This window comes from Leptodactylus fuscus, chromosome 7 (genome assembly GCF_031893055.1).
Source record: "Leptodactylus fuscus isolate aLepFus1 chromosome 7, aLepFus1.hap2, whole genome shotgun sequence".
Lineage (NCBI taxonomy): Eukaryota > Metazoa > Chordata > Amphibia > Anura > Leptodactylidae > Leptodactylus > Leptodactylus fuscus.
In genome coordinates, this window is record NC_134271.1 from 102931279 (window position 1) to 102947727 (window position 16449).

At 41.6% G+C, this 16449-nt stretch overlaps 1 protein-coding gene across 3 annotated transcripts in view; it reads right to left on the reverse strand.

The window, feature by feature from the left end:
• Positions 1-9574, reverse strand: part of AKT1 (AKT serine/threonine kinase 1) — a 114710-nt gene extending 105136 nt beyond the window's left edge. For 2 of the 3 annotated variants that reach the window (XM_075282677.1, XM_075282676.1), the window contains exon 1: positions 8965-9574. The gene's annotated coding sequence lies outside the window, so the exon portion shown is untranslated. The remainder of the gene's footprint in view (positions 1-8964) is intronic. The other variant, XM_075282679.1, reaches the window with a different exon arrangement.
• Positions 9575-16449: the final 6875 nt, after the last annotated feature.

Genomic DNA, 16449 nt, shown 5'->3' on the forward strand with positions numbered 1-16449 from the left:
AGTCAGTATAGCAGTTTTGTTTCACCTCATCTTCTGACCATTTCTGATCAGTCAGCAGCTCCATGAGATATGGAACAAACCGGACATCAGTTTTATTGAATGGGCATGACTTCCAGGCCTTGCCTGCTGCTCTAATAGGGTAAAAAAAAAATGAGAAGGAAGACTAGAAACTTAGACTCACCCTACCAAAGCCATTCCTGCCTTAGCATATATTTCAGACACTGCCCAATGGCCAAATTAAATTTTCTTTTTTTTTTTTCATCTGTCTGCCAATGATTTTGTCTTGTCTTGTTAAATAACCACCAACGTATTCCTTCTATCCCTAATGAAGCTATATATACACACACCTGAACATAGACCGGGGAAAAATGTCAAGCTTTATATTAAATTGGGCACATCTTTCCCCGTTATGTGTCAGCATGTCTGCTTCCAATTTGCAAAATTCTACATGTACTGGTGTATATTTTTGGAGGGTTGTTATGTTTCTGAGTCTATAGTAACTGATTGATATTGTCCTTTCCAACACTGTGCTCCTCTCACTAAACCTCCACTGCTAGACCTATAATGCAGGGCAACAATAGGGGAATACTGTTTGGTGTCACCCCGATAAGGGCAGGTACAGGACGGCACCAGGATGCACTAGGTTGTTCACACTTCTGTTCATCTTTTACTACAATCACATGATCATGGTACAAAACGGCCATGATTAATGCCCACTTTTCAAGGCTGTTCTTCCCCCCCCCAAGAGGTGCCAGCTTTGATGGATCCCTCAGACCATTGAGTGCATGAAAGATCCATGAAAACCGGTAAAATAAATAAATATATAGGACATGACCTAGTTTTTTTTTACAGTCCATTAAAATTAATAATTTAAAAATAAGGTCATGTTTTTATTTATTTTGCTCAGGGCTCGTTCACATCTGCGCCCAGGTGTCCATTCTGCAGGTTTCCGTTTCCTGCATAAAACAGAGCAGGAGACGGAAACCTGCAGGAGTCTCTCTCACCCATTCATTTGAATGGGTGAGAAAGCTGTCCGGCCGTGAGCGGCGGTGAGCATTTTGCGCTCTCCGCCACGAAACCGGGTTTTATAATCCGGACACAGCATAAAACGCTCACCACCGCTCACGGCCGGACCCGGTCTGTGCTTTCCGTCTTCTGGCATGTAGAAGACGGAAAGCACAAAACGGAGACCAGAACGCAGGTGTGAACCTAGCGTCACTTATATAGCGCCATTCTGCAGTACTTTACAGATGTTGTCACCATTGTCCCAAGTAGGGCTCACAATTAAATCCTTTTGGGCTAGGTCTTTGGAGTACGGGAGGAAACTGACGCAAACATGGGGAGAACATAAAAACTCTTTGCAGATGTTGTCCTTGGCTGGATTCCAACCCAGAGCTGCAAGGCAACAGAGCTAACTACTGAGCCCCATTCACACACAGTGAATTTAATGCAGTCGAATGTCGGACGATTACGAATAACGACAATCGCATGACCGATCATTACTATGAATGTAGACTTAGATACAGTTTCTGCAGTTTAGGCTAATATTTTTTTTTTTTTTTTTTTTGGGGGGGGGGGGATTGTATTTTTTACACTAAGTTTATTTGTTGGACTAGAGATGCAGATGAAAACTAGAGCAGATACAACTCATTACAATATCATCAATCTCTTAGCTCCCCCAGAAAGCTGTAAATGGATTGGTTGTTATGGACAATAGGTGGATTGTTACACAAGTGGCCTACTGCATTGTAGCCAAAGTAGGGAAATTACCCAGGTAATATTATTACATTTACAATATTACATACAGTGTTGATCCAGAGGAAGGAAAAAGGAAAAAAACAAACAAACAAAAAAAACTGTACAAGATGGACACCAATTACCTCATGTTAAGTGAAACATTCCTTCTTGACCCCAAAAATGGCATGGAGAATAAATACCTGGAGCAACAGTGCTCCAGATATTTGATTTCTTTAATGTGTGTAATGCTAGTGCCCCACGCTGAGGAAAAGTTAATTTTTCTGTTGCAGATTTTGCTGCACTTTTTTGAGCTGAAGCCAGGAATGGATTGAGCAGAAGGAAGGCGTGTAAGAGCTTTCTATAGAATTCCCATTTCTTCTTTTACTGCTAGGTTTAACTTAAAAAAAAAAAAAAAAAAAAAAATGCAGCAAAATCTGCAACAAAAAAAAGCAGCATTTCCACAACGTCGGGTCTTAGGGCTGGTTCACACATGCTGATGTGTTCCGTCAGTAAGGAGTCCGCATGAGGACCCTCCTGGATGGAATACAAGCGCAATTGCAAGCGCTTTGCAGTTCAAGCGCACGGGCCCCATAGACTATAATGGGTTCCGTGGGCTTGCCACGCACTGCCTGCACAAACAATTCGTTGTAGACAGTGCGCGGCAAGCCCACAGACCCCATTATAGTCTATGGGGCCCGTGCGCTTGAACTGCACAGCGCTTGCAGTTGCGCTTGTGTTCCGTCTGTAGCGGTCCTCATGCGGACCCTTACGGACGGAACACTTCAGCATGTGTGAACTGGGCATTAGGCTAAAGAGGATTTTAACAGATCTGTATCCAACATTCATGTTAACTCTTAGGAAGCCTTCACCGGAGTAAACGCGCGTGTATGTTTGCAAAATACACGTGTAAAAATAAGACTCCCATTCACTTCAATGACATTTTACAGGCGTATTTTTACACGTATAAAAAATATCATTGAAGTCAATGGGAATCTTATTTTTACACGTGTACTTTGCAAAAATACATGCGCGTTTACTCCATGTGAAGGCTCCCTTAATGTAATTTGTTATTAGATAAATCTCTAGTCCTTACTTACACTACAGCCCCCAGCAGGCCGGATTATCATCTAGTCTACAAGTATCTGTACAGATATGCACAAATATATAAGCAGAGGATGCATTACTGCATCACTGAACAGATCGGCAATTTTGGAGTCTGGGAAAACTGGGTATCAACCATGCAGACTACATTTTTTTGGCAAAAATCGTAAAAATTTTGACAAGTATCCAAAGAATCCAAACAAACGATTATTGCCACGTAATGCGCTCAGATTATACATGTGGTCAGGCCCCGATGATGGCGCTACTGAATCCTCTGTGAGATAGTACCATCCTGCCCTAAAAGAATCGAATACTGGCTTCTATTGAAAGCGATAGAAAGCCAATTAAAGGCATTTTTTTGGGAACATATTTCGAGGAAAAAAACTCCCACCTCAAATCTGATGTAAAAAAATTAAGAGCGCACAAAACATAAATTTACAGCACTATAGATCCTATAATGTCAGGATTAGTGCCCATAACATAGCCACATTACAGAAGTATAAATTACTCTTTAGACTAAGGCCCAATACAGTGAACCACAGCTGAAGAGTTCTGCAAAAAAAAAAAAAAAAAAAAGGACCTGAAAGGGGGAGGTCCTTTAGTGCTACTGCTCTGTGATTGGCTTGTCATGAAGTCACATGACTGATGTCATCAAAGGTCCTGCAGCCACTGGTATGTAACATCTGCAGATAAGGTTGAGTGTAAATCCTAGTAGCTCCGCCCACACCAGAGTCCGATCACATGGTCATGACGCCATCAGAGGTCCTTTAGCACACTAGGATTTAGCATCTACCCTGCAGATGAGTGGCCAGGATTCATTGCGTCTTATGGAAGATGTCTGTTGTATGGAGGAGAGGAAGCTGCAGTAACGTGACACACACAGGGACCTTCCTTTAGTTACCTATTAATGTCAGGCATTTGGGGTTATTAATTTAGATTCAGTAACTCCATGTGCCTTCATATTAATAGCAGCTAAACCCGTCATGTCCCTCATATTAACCCCTGTGTGATCCATATAAGGGTTACTAATATGTGAGACACATGAGGGTACTAATGAAGGACCTTAATTATGAAGATACCTAATTATTACCTCCATATGTCCCACATATCAGTAACTCTTATCTGAGGCACACAGAGGGTTAATGTGAGGGACATGATGGGGTTAACTGCTAGTACTATGATCCCCATGGAGTTACTAAGCTGCAATGCACATGACCACACTTTTTATCTGCAATGGTGGATTCCCCCCCCCTCAGCTTATGCTCGAGTCAATAAGTTTCCCCAGTTTTTTTGTGGTAAAATTAGGGGTCTGGGCTTATATTCGGGTCGGCTTATACTCAAGTATATACGGTAAGTCCATGATTGGGGCCATAATCTAGAGCAGAATCAGAAGGCACCTTGTTTAATGGAGAGTAAACCTACATGTGTCGTCCTAGAAGGTTTTATTTACTACAGAACTTTTTTGTTCTCTTTTTTAATCATTACAATCATGCCGACCATTTATGTTTCTCATTTCAACAAGCAAATATTTTACAAGTTAGTCATCACTCACTTGACTAACTTTCAGTTTTTCGCCTTGGGGAAAAAGTTAGTAAAAGGGAAAAAAAAAAAAAAGCTAAATATGGAAACACAAGTTTAGAGGGTTAGTGGATACTTTTGTCATATAACATTGAGATCTATATGGCAGCCTAAAAATTGCTTGCGACTAGTATAAAGAGACAGCGATCATCAACATTATCTATTATTTTAACTAGAGAGCAAAAAATAAAAAAATGTATGCGATTTATTAAGTTACCTAAAACTCAAATCTGATGGAAGGATTTTCAGTTCCATGTAGCATTACCGTTACTGAAATGGACTTTGGAAAAGACATGGCGAAGTAGAACATGGGAGATGGACAAAATCAGGAAGATTTAAGGGGATCAGTCAGGGACTAAAGATTGTTGGTCCTGTTCACAATGTAGGCAGAGTCATTGTCTATGAGTTACTGATATCATTCATCATAACACTCATTCATTCCTCTATCCTGATCAGAAGAAGCAGGGCCTGTGATATTAAATATTTGCTTGTGTCACCCCCTCTGCCTCATAGATTGTAAGCTCTTGTGAGCAGGGCCCTCAGTCCCATTGTGTGAAGTGACTATTACATTGTAATGTATCTTTTTGTCTGTACTTGAACCCTACAAATTGCACAGTGCTGTGGAATAGGTTGTCGCTATATAAAAAATTTTATTATTTGCAATATTGTGATACTCCAGTATGCAGCCATACTAAGAAATATTAGTAGACCATAGCACAAAGGTCCAGTTTTATTATTGTGGTCACGACTAGATTCTGGCATAAATATGGCACTTCTTGCCACATCTTTCTTGAGCTAAAATTTTCCTAAAACTTGCTAAATATATGGGTGCGGCTTAAACGCACCAAAAATGAATTGTGAATTTCTGGGTTTCCTGTATAGTATACTATACTATAAGGGCAGAAAGTCAGCAGAGAAAAACTCTGTGAAAACACAGCGAGGCTGAGGCCCCGCGTTGCGGAAATGCAGCATTTTTTTTGTTGCGTTTTTTTTTTTTTTTTTTTTAGCCAAAGCCAAGAATGGCTACAAAAGGAATGGGAAATATATAGAAAGCTTGTATACTTCTAACTTTTGCTCAATCTAGTCCTAGCTTTGGCTTAAAAAAAAAAAAAAAAAAACACGCAACAAAATCTGCAACATAAAAAGCTGCATTTTTGCAATGTGGGGCCTCAGCCTGAACAATGCTGCAGAAAAAAAAAAGGCAATGCATTTCCACTCTCATTTTCTCCCGCTGCATTTTTTTGTTGCACTTCGATATATGGAGCCTTAGGCTTAATGTGAGGCAGATGGGGGGGGGGAGGGGTTCTCGCTATCTAGAAGTAAAATCAGTTAAAGGGATTCTACCATTAAAACCCTTTTTTTTGTGGATAAGACGTCGAAATAGTGAGACGCTAGTAGAGCTGACTGCACATGCGCGCAATTGCGGCCTTGGAACTATGGCCACCGGCATGCGCAGTCGGCTCTACTAGTGTCTCACTGGCAGAGCCAACTGTGCAGGCATCGGAGGTGACGCCGAAGAAAGGTGACGAAAGAAGGGGAGGATCCAGCTGAAGATAGAGGCGTCACTGGAGTCTGTTCTCGAGCAGCAGTGGGGACGTCTCCATCGCATTTCCAGCCCTGGCGCCCGCCCCCATCGCTGCAAGAGAACTAATTTGCGAGAGAACTAATTAAACCGGTATTTCTAAAGGAACAGCGCGGCGGAGATCACATCTAAAGGTAAGAGACGAATAGCCTTTCTAAAGGCTATTCCAGCGTCTTATCCACACAAAAAAAAGGGTTTTAATGGTAGAATCCCTTTAATGGAAAAAGTCCTGCCCAAACTTTGGGAGGATGTCACCCAAACCTCCACTGAAGTGAATGAAAGCAGGAAATCTTTCTGTCACTGGTAACAAAATTTCCATAGTTGGGTTTTGCAAAGTTCTACCACAAAATATGTTGTGTGACGTTACCCTAAAGATAGTGATAGATCTATCATCCAGCATCAGCCACTGTGATAAATTTGACTGTCTATGTATCTATATTATCTAGCTATTAGTAAATCTGTACCAATGTGTAAAACCAGAACAAGTATAGAGTTAGATAATGCGGTCCATTTTTATTGTCATATGGCGCTGTTTAACAACTTTTTTTGCAATCCAGTTCATTGGAATCTGATTTACAACAAATAGACTGGGGTTACACTATACAATTTGGTTGTGTCTTCTAGCAACCGTAGACTCACACAATTGGGGGAATTTATTAAGATTGGTATTTCCTATGCCAGTCTTAATGCCGTGAGGCATATCTGGATTATTAAGAGACTCCGGCTTAATAAATCAGGCACAATACTGTGCACCAGGATGGAAATCTATGCCAGTATGGGACTGGCGTAGATTTCCTATATAAGACTGCTTTCACACGGTTAGTGTTTGGTCAGTGATTGTGTGCCAAAACTAGTAGTGGGTAAATAACACAGAACAGGTACAAATATTTCTATTATACATGCTCTCTGTGTAGTCTCAACTCCTATTTTTGGCTTACAAGCACTGACCAAACACTGCCGTGTGCAAGGAGTCTAACTCGCAGCGGTTTCCCTATGTGTGTGCTAATAAATTTGGTGACTGCCCACTTTCACAAGAAGTGGCGACCAAAGCGCAGAATGAAGGATGTGGCGCATCTTCGGTGCAAGAAAGTATCATGCGCCAAATATGTGCTACAATACATAGTAAATGCCACCATATTGTCTATGCCCAATGAAACGCTTCTGGAATAAACATCAAATATATCCATAGGGCTCAATTTACCTTACAGAGGCCAAAAAAGTGTCTTTTCAGGTTCCACTGGGGAAGTATCTTACAACTGAACAGAGGAGCGCAGCACGCTGTTCTTTCTATACAGAGGGCTACTGAAAAAAAATATTTTTTCTTTTCCAATGTATGATTGTAAAGTGAAATACCATTCCATCAGAGGTACACAGGGGTATTACCAACACATGCATCACAGTCACAACGTACAAAGGGATCATAGCTGGCTATTCAATAATCATTTTAGTTGCTCCTTTTATGGACATCTTGTCATTGATGGTCAGTCTATGAAAGTGGACAACAGTGCCAGAAGTTACAATAATAAATCACATGCAAATGTATTCATATCTTGATGTTAAAGTACCAGGCAACTTAGGGCTTATTCACATATTTTGGTCATCTTAGCACTTGTGTTCCTGTATTAAAAATTGTGGAAACATGACAGCAAAGACCAGAACATGACCATAAAGCGTAGGTAAGTCCCTTATAAGTGCAGCACAGGTTGTTGTAGAGTGGTCCCTAAACTGTGGCTATCCAGCTGTTTCAGGACTACCAACCCCTAGCCACAAGCGGTCACAGCGAGTGTTACAAGTCTCACATTGGGGAATACTGCTTTAACCTTATTCATGGTTTCTTTATCTCATTGAAATACACTATTAATGTATTCGTATAACGTAATTCTGTTTTGACAGCGTAATGTCAAAACATGCCCATTATGACACGTGTTAGACTGGAGCTTTATAAGTATTGCAATAATGTCCCATAATATCACTAGCACACTAAAAAAGAACCTCTGGCACATATATAGGCAGTTGTATACAACCATGTGTATTCGGTGTCCACAGGAAACAGAAGGGTTAAACACAGGCCTGGTTGCTATGGTACAGTGCTAGCGAATATACATATATTTTCCAGGTAAACACTGGCTCCCTTTCTCTTTCTATTCTCCTGTATTCCTAGAAGGCTGGGTACCAGGAGCAATGATTCTGCTCCACATAGCAGGCTGGTTGCAGAGGCCAGAGTGGGATGTGTCATGGTAAACCAGCACAGCCATACATATTACAGTATGTACGCAGGAAGTGGGCATAATTGGGAGGGGTGCATTCAACTGATAGCATTAAACTGGCTGCAAAAAGGTTTAGAACGTGGAGAATATAAATTACGCACTGCTAGAACAATGGATACATTGTAGACAATGCATCATAACAGTACAAGTTGTATATTTACATAGAACAGCCATATATTTATACACCATGTGATCAGGACTACAGGGCTGGGGACACATACAGGATCCCAGTCATTTATTTTCAATGGATGACTGGTATATGGGAAAATAATACAAGACTGCTGATTCCCTGCAGAACAGCATCAGCCACAGCCCTGCCCTGGAAATAAGCACAGTTTCAGAAAAACCATAGGAGTAAATACAGCCTGCATCACACTCCATACACACAGATACAGTTACACATGTAACACAAGCAGCTACAATGTATCCACCATCCCCAGCAGTCAGACACTCTGCAGTCTGTGTGACAGGGAGGTGGCAAATATATTAAACATCCCATATAGCAGGCCTATGGCTAGGCTGCAGCATCAAACAGCAATCTGTACCCTACAGGGGGTGGGGCACTAGACAGATGGGGGGCATTTACAGAAGATGGGTATGATTACAGGGTCTTGCAGCAAGGCCCTGCATTGGTGTTGATGCTACTATAGGGTGTGTGCATGCATCATAAAGACAGACAAGGGAGGGCAGTTGACTTACATGGATGCAAGAGGTATATAGGAGCTGTGCCTGCAGGAGAAGGAGAGCCACAGGGCCTAGTGGTGGATTGCAGCCAGCTGAAGCCTCACCATCACCGAGGGGAGCATGAGAGGGAAGGGAGAGGAAAGAAGGAAGGAGGGGGGAGGAGAGGAGAGAGCAGACAGAGAGAGGGGGAGAGGGTGGGAGGAGGAGGAAGAGGGGAAGGATAGGGCTGCTGCTGCTTGTAGTGTTGTTGCTGCTGTTGTTGCTGCTGCAGATTCAGCCCATTGATTGCATGGAGGGATGGGAGGATCTGCTGCTTTTTGCTGTCACCTTGGTGGGTGCAGGATCAGCTGTGCAGTCTTCAGCCCTGGATCATCCTTGGTGCAGAGGATCAGCTGCCCCCTAGTTGTGCTTGCTGGTTGGTTAGTTGCTTGGTGCTTGCCTTGCTCTTCCTCCCTGCTTGCACAGTGTTTAATAATGCCTCTTCCTCCCTTTGCACAGAGTGATCCTTCTCTTCCTTTCTCCAGCCTCTCTGTGTCTATGTGTCTCCCTCTGTGCCTCTTACACCCTCTGCCTCTAGATGACCACTGGGTCCTACCGCCTGCAGCTAGCTCTCTCTGCTAGGAAATCCATCACAGCACTACAAGGGAGGAGTCTGGTGTGTATGTGTGTGTACCCAGCAGACAGGTGAGCCTTTAACCTCTGAGCTGCTGGAAGACAGCACACACTCACAAGAGGCTCCTACACTTGCTGTCATTTAGAATAGGGTTATGCAGTGTACATGGATTTTATAGTTATATGTAGGTAAATACTTGTGAGACAATGATATTACATAGAAAGGTAAACAAAGGATTGTATCTGTGCCAGTAGGCAAAGCTGTGTGCACACGAAGCTATTGTCATTGTAACCCAGCTGTCACAGGTCATAGTGAAAACCAGAGCTGTTCTGTATCTAGGGAGGGGCTGCTGGGGCATGTGCCTGGTGCCAGGGGGTTCCCAGCAACTCATTCTCTATTGGTCGGGAAGGGGGGGCTAGGGCAGATAACTATAATCATTATCCAGGGTGTGGTAAAGCCTTTCTACAATGGTTGGAAAATATATATGGGGAACTCCACCTTTACATTTAGGGGACACGGACACGGTGCAATTAAAACTGCAATGGAAAAACTGCCTGTAGTCTTGATGCTTAATTCTACAGGTGATACATGTTAAACAAATGCATAAAATTAAGAAACTGCTCTAAAACTGCGTTCAGTTTTTTCCAGTTCAGTTTCGATGCAAGATTAACTGCCATAGGCAAATGTACCCCAAACTTGCATTCAGGTGACTGATAGTGAAATATATCCATTTTTCACAGCCAATTTGCGATCTAAGGGGCGGCTGTTTTTACGGATGTTTCATACATGGATTGGGTCGTTTTCTGACCCAATCCACTTTGCTCCATTTTTACATCTGTTGAAAATGGACTCATTGACCCAGATTTATAGGCAGTCTGATGCTATTCCAGATTTATGACAGTGGCTGATGCTGGATAATAAATCTGCTGTATCTTTAGACCGTCTAATCTATGCTTATACCATTTTTTTATTATTTAACTTTTAGTGGATTTTTAGTGTATCATGGTGCATTTAAGCCAAACCCTTTTGAATCCACATATACATCTGGCAATATTTAATGAGTTGCGCCTAAAGTTGCCATGTAGATAGAAACCTTCAGCACTCCAGTTGCTGGGAAACTACAGTTCCCCAGCGTGCTCCATTCACTTCTCTGAGTGTTCCAAAAAGAGCAGAGCAAGTATGCATACTTTCTTGGACTTGTAGTTCCAAAACAACCAGAATGACAATGTCTGCCAATTGGAAAACAAAAAGAAACAGCACCACGCAAGCACCTAGTGCATTATCTCTGATATGCACTGTACAGAACCACAATAATTGTGCTCACCTTGGTAAGTTGTGAATGGTCATGACCATCACCAGGATGTGAAAAATAATGCTTTGAATGGACCAAAATTCCAATATAGATTATAAATAAGAAATCCGCACTTACCTGAGTTAATTTAAAGACAAATCCTGTAATCTGACACTTCAAATAAAATGACAACGCATTTGGGGAGAAACGTGCCCTTCTTCAGGTGCAAAAATTCTAATAACTGAGAGCCATATGGCTCCATAGAGCTTGGAAGTATCTCTGACGATAGGCCGGAGGATCTATCTGATGGACTGGCAAACTCAGCTCACTTACTGTTTCCAAGATCTGATAAAGTTGTCATCATTCAAAGTCTTTTGTAATGTGAAGCTCCTGGCTTGTGCTTGGTCCCTTACATGTAGTGTATAAAACCCCATGCACACAACTAAGTGTGCATGTGATATATGGGGCTGAGTTTGCCATGTAATGCTCTTGGATGAAACTTGGAGTGCCATCTAAGTACATTCTATTATGCATTCACATTTATGGGGGCTTCCGATACATTTTGTTCCATTGACAAGACTCAGGATAGGACCTGCTCTATAATCATCCATGATATCAGAACGGAATGAGTCTGAAACCCCCTTAGACGTGAATGCATAACAGAACGCACTCAGATGACACTCCGAGTTTCACCTCTAGTGCATTCCGCTGTAAACTCATCTCCACTTTGGATGCACACTAGGTCATGTGCATGGAGCTTTATAGACTGCATGTAAGGAACCAACCAAATTCATTTCATGGACGATAATTGGTCAGCTTTGGCATTCTACAGTTCAAAGGAAGCAAACATACATGCTCTGCTGTTTTTGGAGTTGGTGGAGATGGTGTTCTTCCAGACCCCTATGCAGCTGTATAGGTTGCACATTATGTTTCCCCTCACTGTGCCATGATGACATATTAATGATACCTGTGATGTCTGACTGCTGGAACCCTTACATTGGTTGGAATTAGGGCTATGACCCTGGACTGTTATTGAAGAAATCCATAGCTGGACATACTGGGATCAGTCGTGCGTACAATCCCACCATTAACATTAATAACTAAACTGCCCAATTGCGGAGGTAGTTTAGTTGTTACAAAAAAGAGCAGTGAGTTTCTGCAAGTTGGTTGATGGTCATCCAAAAGGGGACAATCACACCAAACATTGATATAGTCAGCCAATCGCTGGTTAACAATATTTAGCACGACCAATCTTCTTTTGGCAGAGCAATGTTTGCCATCGGCTGGTCGCAAGCAAACTTATGTGAAACTTCCATAGTAGAATGACAGACTGCCAACCCACCATGTATTCACAGTATTTTCTATTGACTACAGTGGGAAACTTGCTTTAGGCTGGGACCACACATTGTGAAAATACAACATTTTATCCACAGTGGGAAAAACCACTGCATTTTATGTTACCTGCAAAAGTGGATGGAATAGATAATCCCATACACATATTGCAAAAAAAGAAAGAAAAAAAAATCTGCAGAGAAAAAGATGCATTTATGAAAATCGCAGCATGTCAATTATACCTACAGAAACGCATTTTCCCACATAGGTATAATATGTTGCTTTCTTTGAAAATAAGCTGCATGAAAAAACCACAATGCGTTCCTGCCATATATTTTTCTGCAGCATTTTTTTTTTTTTTTTGCTACATCTCACTACATTGGGCCTGTGCCTGAGACAGGAAACAATCTGAGAAACCTACAACATGTCAGTTATTGCTGTTGTTTCACCTGCGGATTTCATGCAGTCCTATGGTGAGGCGTTTTTAGGAGGACAAATTTGAGTCAGTTTCCTGACCAAATTCCTGACCAAAAAACTCAGTGCGAACGCAGCCTTACAATACAAAAGTTAAAAGCCATAGGAGATTGCAAAAAAAAATTACTGGTAAGCCAGAGCAAAAAACAAAAAGATAATTTTATGTGGCCTTCACACAGAATAAATGCTCCGCTCATTCTGAACGTAAAACTCGTTCAGAGTGAGCGGCATTAAAACAGATCCGATTGATTTCTATGGGTGCCGGCATACGTGCGCTACCCATTGAAATCAATGGGAGGATTTTTTACCTATTGCTTTCAATGTGATATGCGTGTATGCCGGCACCCATAGAAATCAATGGGATCTGTTTTAACGCCGCTCACTCTGAACGAGTTTACGTTCAGAATAAGCGGAGCGTTTACTCCATGTGAAGGTTCCCTTTCAGCAGCGTTTTCACTGTGTGCAGCCTTAGTTTTGAAGATATCTGTTCGTTTTCCACTGACCAGCGTGCTGTAATTTAGTCCATTTTGCGAACCACAGTGCTCGATAAAAGTGTATGGGTCCGTAAAAATCATGGAAAGTACATAAATGCGATCACAGACAGAGGCATAAAAAGTATAACATTAACCTGAAAATAAGCAGGATCGTGTGCTGTCTTTGATTTTCACGGACATCACATGTCCAAAAATGCAGACGTGTGAATAAAGCTTTACTAGGGTGTTCGTACCATGTATGTACAATCACTCTCCATTAAAGTGAATAGTAGATATTGAAAAAATGAATATGGGACCATAGAATATAATGGGTCAGTGTGCTAGTCATGAAAAATGCATCTATCACACTGATATTGCACATGGCCATATGCAGGAGGCTGTAAAGAGGGGGCATCTTGGATTGTCTTCTGCTATCACAGAAGATGGCACACTACTTAGCAACTGTGTCTGGTGTTACAGCTCAGTCCCATTCAGATGAATGGGGTTATCCTACAATACCTAACACAGTCCATGGTGATGCTATTTCTGGACAGAAAAGCAGACCTGTTGTCTCTAATCCAGGACAATTCCATTATGCATTAGTTTGTGCAAGACCTTAAAGGTTTTTTGACATAGATGGTGGTAGTTGTAAACAGGGAGTGGCGTGTAAATAGGGACTTGAAGAGTGTTGGCCTATCTTTAGAATAGTTCGTCAATATCAGCTTGCTGTGGGGCTGACACTCGGCACCCATGCCAATTAGCTGATGTAAAGGGCCACAATGCTCTGGAACTAAACACAGTTCCATACATTGTATAGTGGCCGTGCTTGGTTACTGCAGGTCTGTCCCAATCAGCCAAAGCTTGTGTCAAGGGTCAGGCAAAACTAAGGCCAGTCCTAGTCCAATGACATGATGCCATATGATTATTACACATCTGTATATTAGTAGGCATTATTGCACCCATAAAGTGTCAATAAAGGGGCTACTTCTTTTCATTCTTTGGCTAGGCCTCATGCATAAAAACTAAAAGGTGTTGCAAACAATTGGATTAATCCAGTATGGGAAAGTAGTTATGTAGTTAGAGCCTTGGGGTAGTATGTCATCTCTTGGCCATGCTAAAAGAATAACAAGACCAACAGTGGAGGGGCTTATGTGCCCACACAACCCTGTACAGCACTATTAGATGCCTTAATATAAAGGGACTTTTTACAGGGACACTTTCACTTTAAACAATGTTTTGTGTTTTTCATACTTGTGCAATACTATTGTATTTATTGAAAACAATGTTGCCCACTTCCTGTACGCTTGTATTATAGATACATACTTTCTACGAACAATGTTGCAAATTGTTTACAGAAATAACTTGTTTGCTCAGTGTAACAGTTCTTTAAAGGGGTCAACACATTCAGATTACTAAACCACTAACATGACTTGATAGATCACATAAAAACAAGTGCAAACATACCCCACATACAATGGTATTCATAGCAATAGTCTAGGTAAAAAAATAGAGTTTACTGCAGCTCAGCTCCTATTCAAGACAATAGGGCCTGAGCTGTACTAACCCAGCACAGTCACTACACAGTGTACAGAGCCGTCTACTTCTGACTACATACTCTTCGCTAGTTTGGCTGAGGCACCAGATCACAGATCATCAGTGTGGGTGCTGGTTACCAGATCCCCAACTAAGGATAGGTCAAATTAATATCTAAATCCTGGAAAACCCTGTAAATAAAGTGGGATGCATGGAACGATTTCTTTTATGGTGGAGAGTCCCCTGATAGTAAAACAATCAAAGAAACTTAAGCTGTTGAGATCCCCAACAATCAACTGTGATCTATGGGGAAATCAGGCAACATGCATACAATTCTCCTGCAGCACCAATGCAGGTAAAATGAAGCATTACACAGTTTCCATTCAAATCAATGAGTCGTCTGTGTATAACATGGCAAGTGCTCCAAAGCAAGAAATGCTGTTTGCAGCCACTTACATTGTTGGTTATTAGAGGCAGTCCAAAGGAAAGTGAATATAGCTGAAGTTGTAAAAGAATTCAATTCCTCTTTTCTAAGCTGTCACGTGTATGGCCATCTTTAGTGGTTAGCTAGTGTTTACACAGATACATGTTAGACCGTAGTAGTGTGTGAAAGGAAGCAGTGGCTTATCATACTGTCTGCTTGATAAGAACCAGAAATTGTACTACTCTCTTCCTGCGGTGCCATAGGCGACTGCCTACTCCTCCATCCCTGACTGTATTTATCGATTTAGGTTATGACATAACACATTGAGAAACTGTTTTGTCTGTCATGTCCTTTACTGTTGCCCAGTCAGGTACATACACTTCTCCATCTAGCCTCCCTGCATTCATAAAGGCTTCTCTGTGGAAACTTTGGGATAACAGACACTCCACTGTTACAAAGTCACCAGGAATTTGATCCTTAGTTCCCAAAAATACAATAGGAGACGTAGGAGTGCTAAAGTTCAAGACAAAAAGTAGACATATTTTTTACCCATAAAAGCTAAACATTTGACCCCACACTTCAACTTCAGATGAGATATTGTCACAATGTAAATAGCAAAAGATGAACCATAATAACTATGTAACCATAATGCCGGTGCCGGAAGGGCCGTTAAGAGGTTTTCCAGGCTAAAATGATTGATGACCCATTAAATAGGTTGTTCTCAGCCACTGATACACAGAGAATGGAGCAGGAAGCAGACAGCACTGTTCTCTGTGTAGTAGCTTTACTGAACCACTACAACCTGCACAATGCATGGTTTGACCACTACACAAAGAATGGAGCTATTGGCTTCCTGTTCCACTATCTGTGTAGCAGCTGATCGATGGAGGTGCTAGGTGTGGGACTCTCACTGATCTGATATCAATGACCTAACCTTAGGATAGATCACCAAGATTTTTAGCTTAGAAAACTGCTTTCAACTTACTGTGTAAGCGGCCATTTTCTTGTGACATGGTAGAGCCGACTGCACATGCCTAGGAGATTGAAACCCAGGACAGAAGAAGAAACAGGGAGAGGACGTTCCAGAAGAAGATAGAGGCAGCACTGGAGAGTTCTCTTGCAGCATTGGATATACCTCCCTGAGGAAGCCAGATTAGGTGAAACGCACGTCGGGGCGTTCTCCATGCATGGTATGGTAATGTTACGGCATTGAGTTTTCTTTATTCTCTTTCACTTTAAAAGGGTTTACTTATCTAATACTGCATTAAGTATATACATTGATAGTCCAGCTGCTTTTACTTTTTATCATATGCGGCATTTGTGACTTAAAATACTATTTGCATTATGACTGTATTACCCT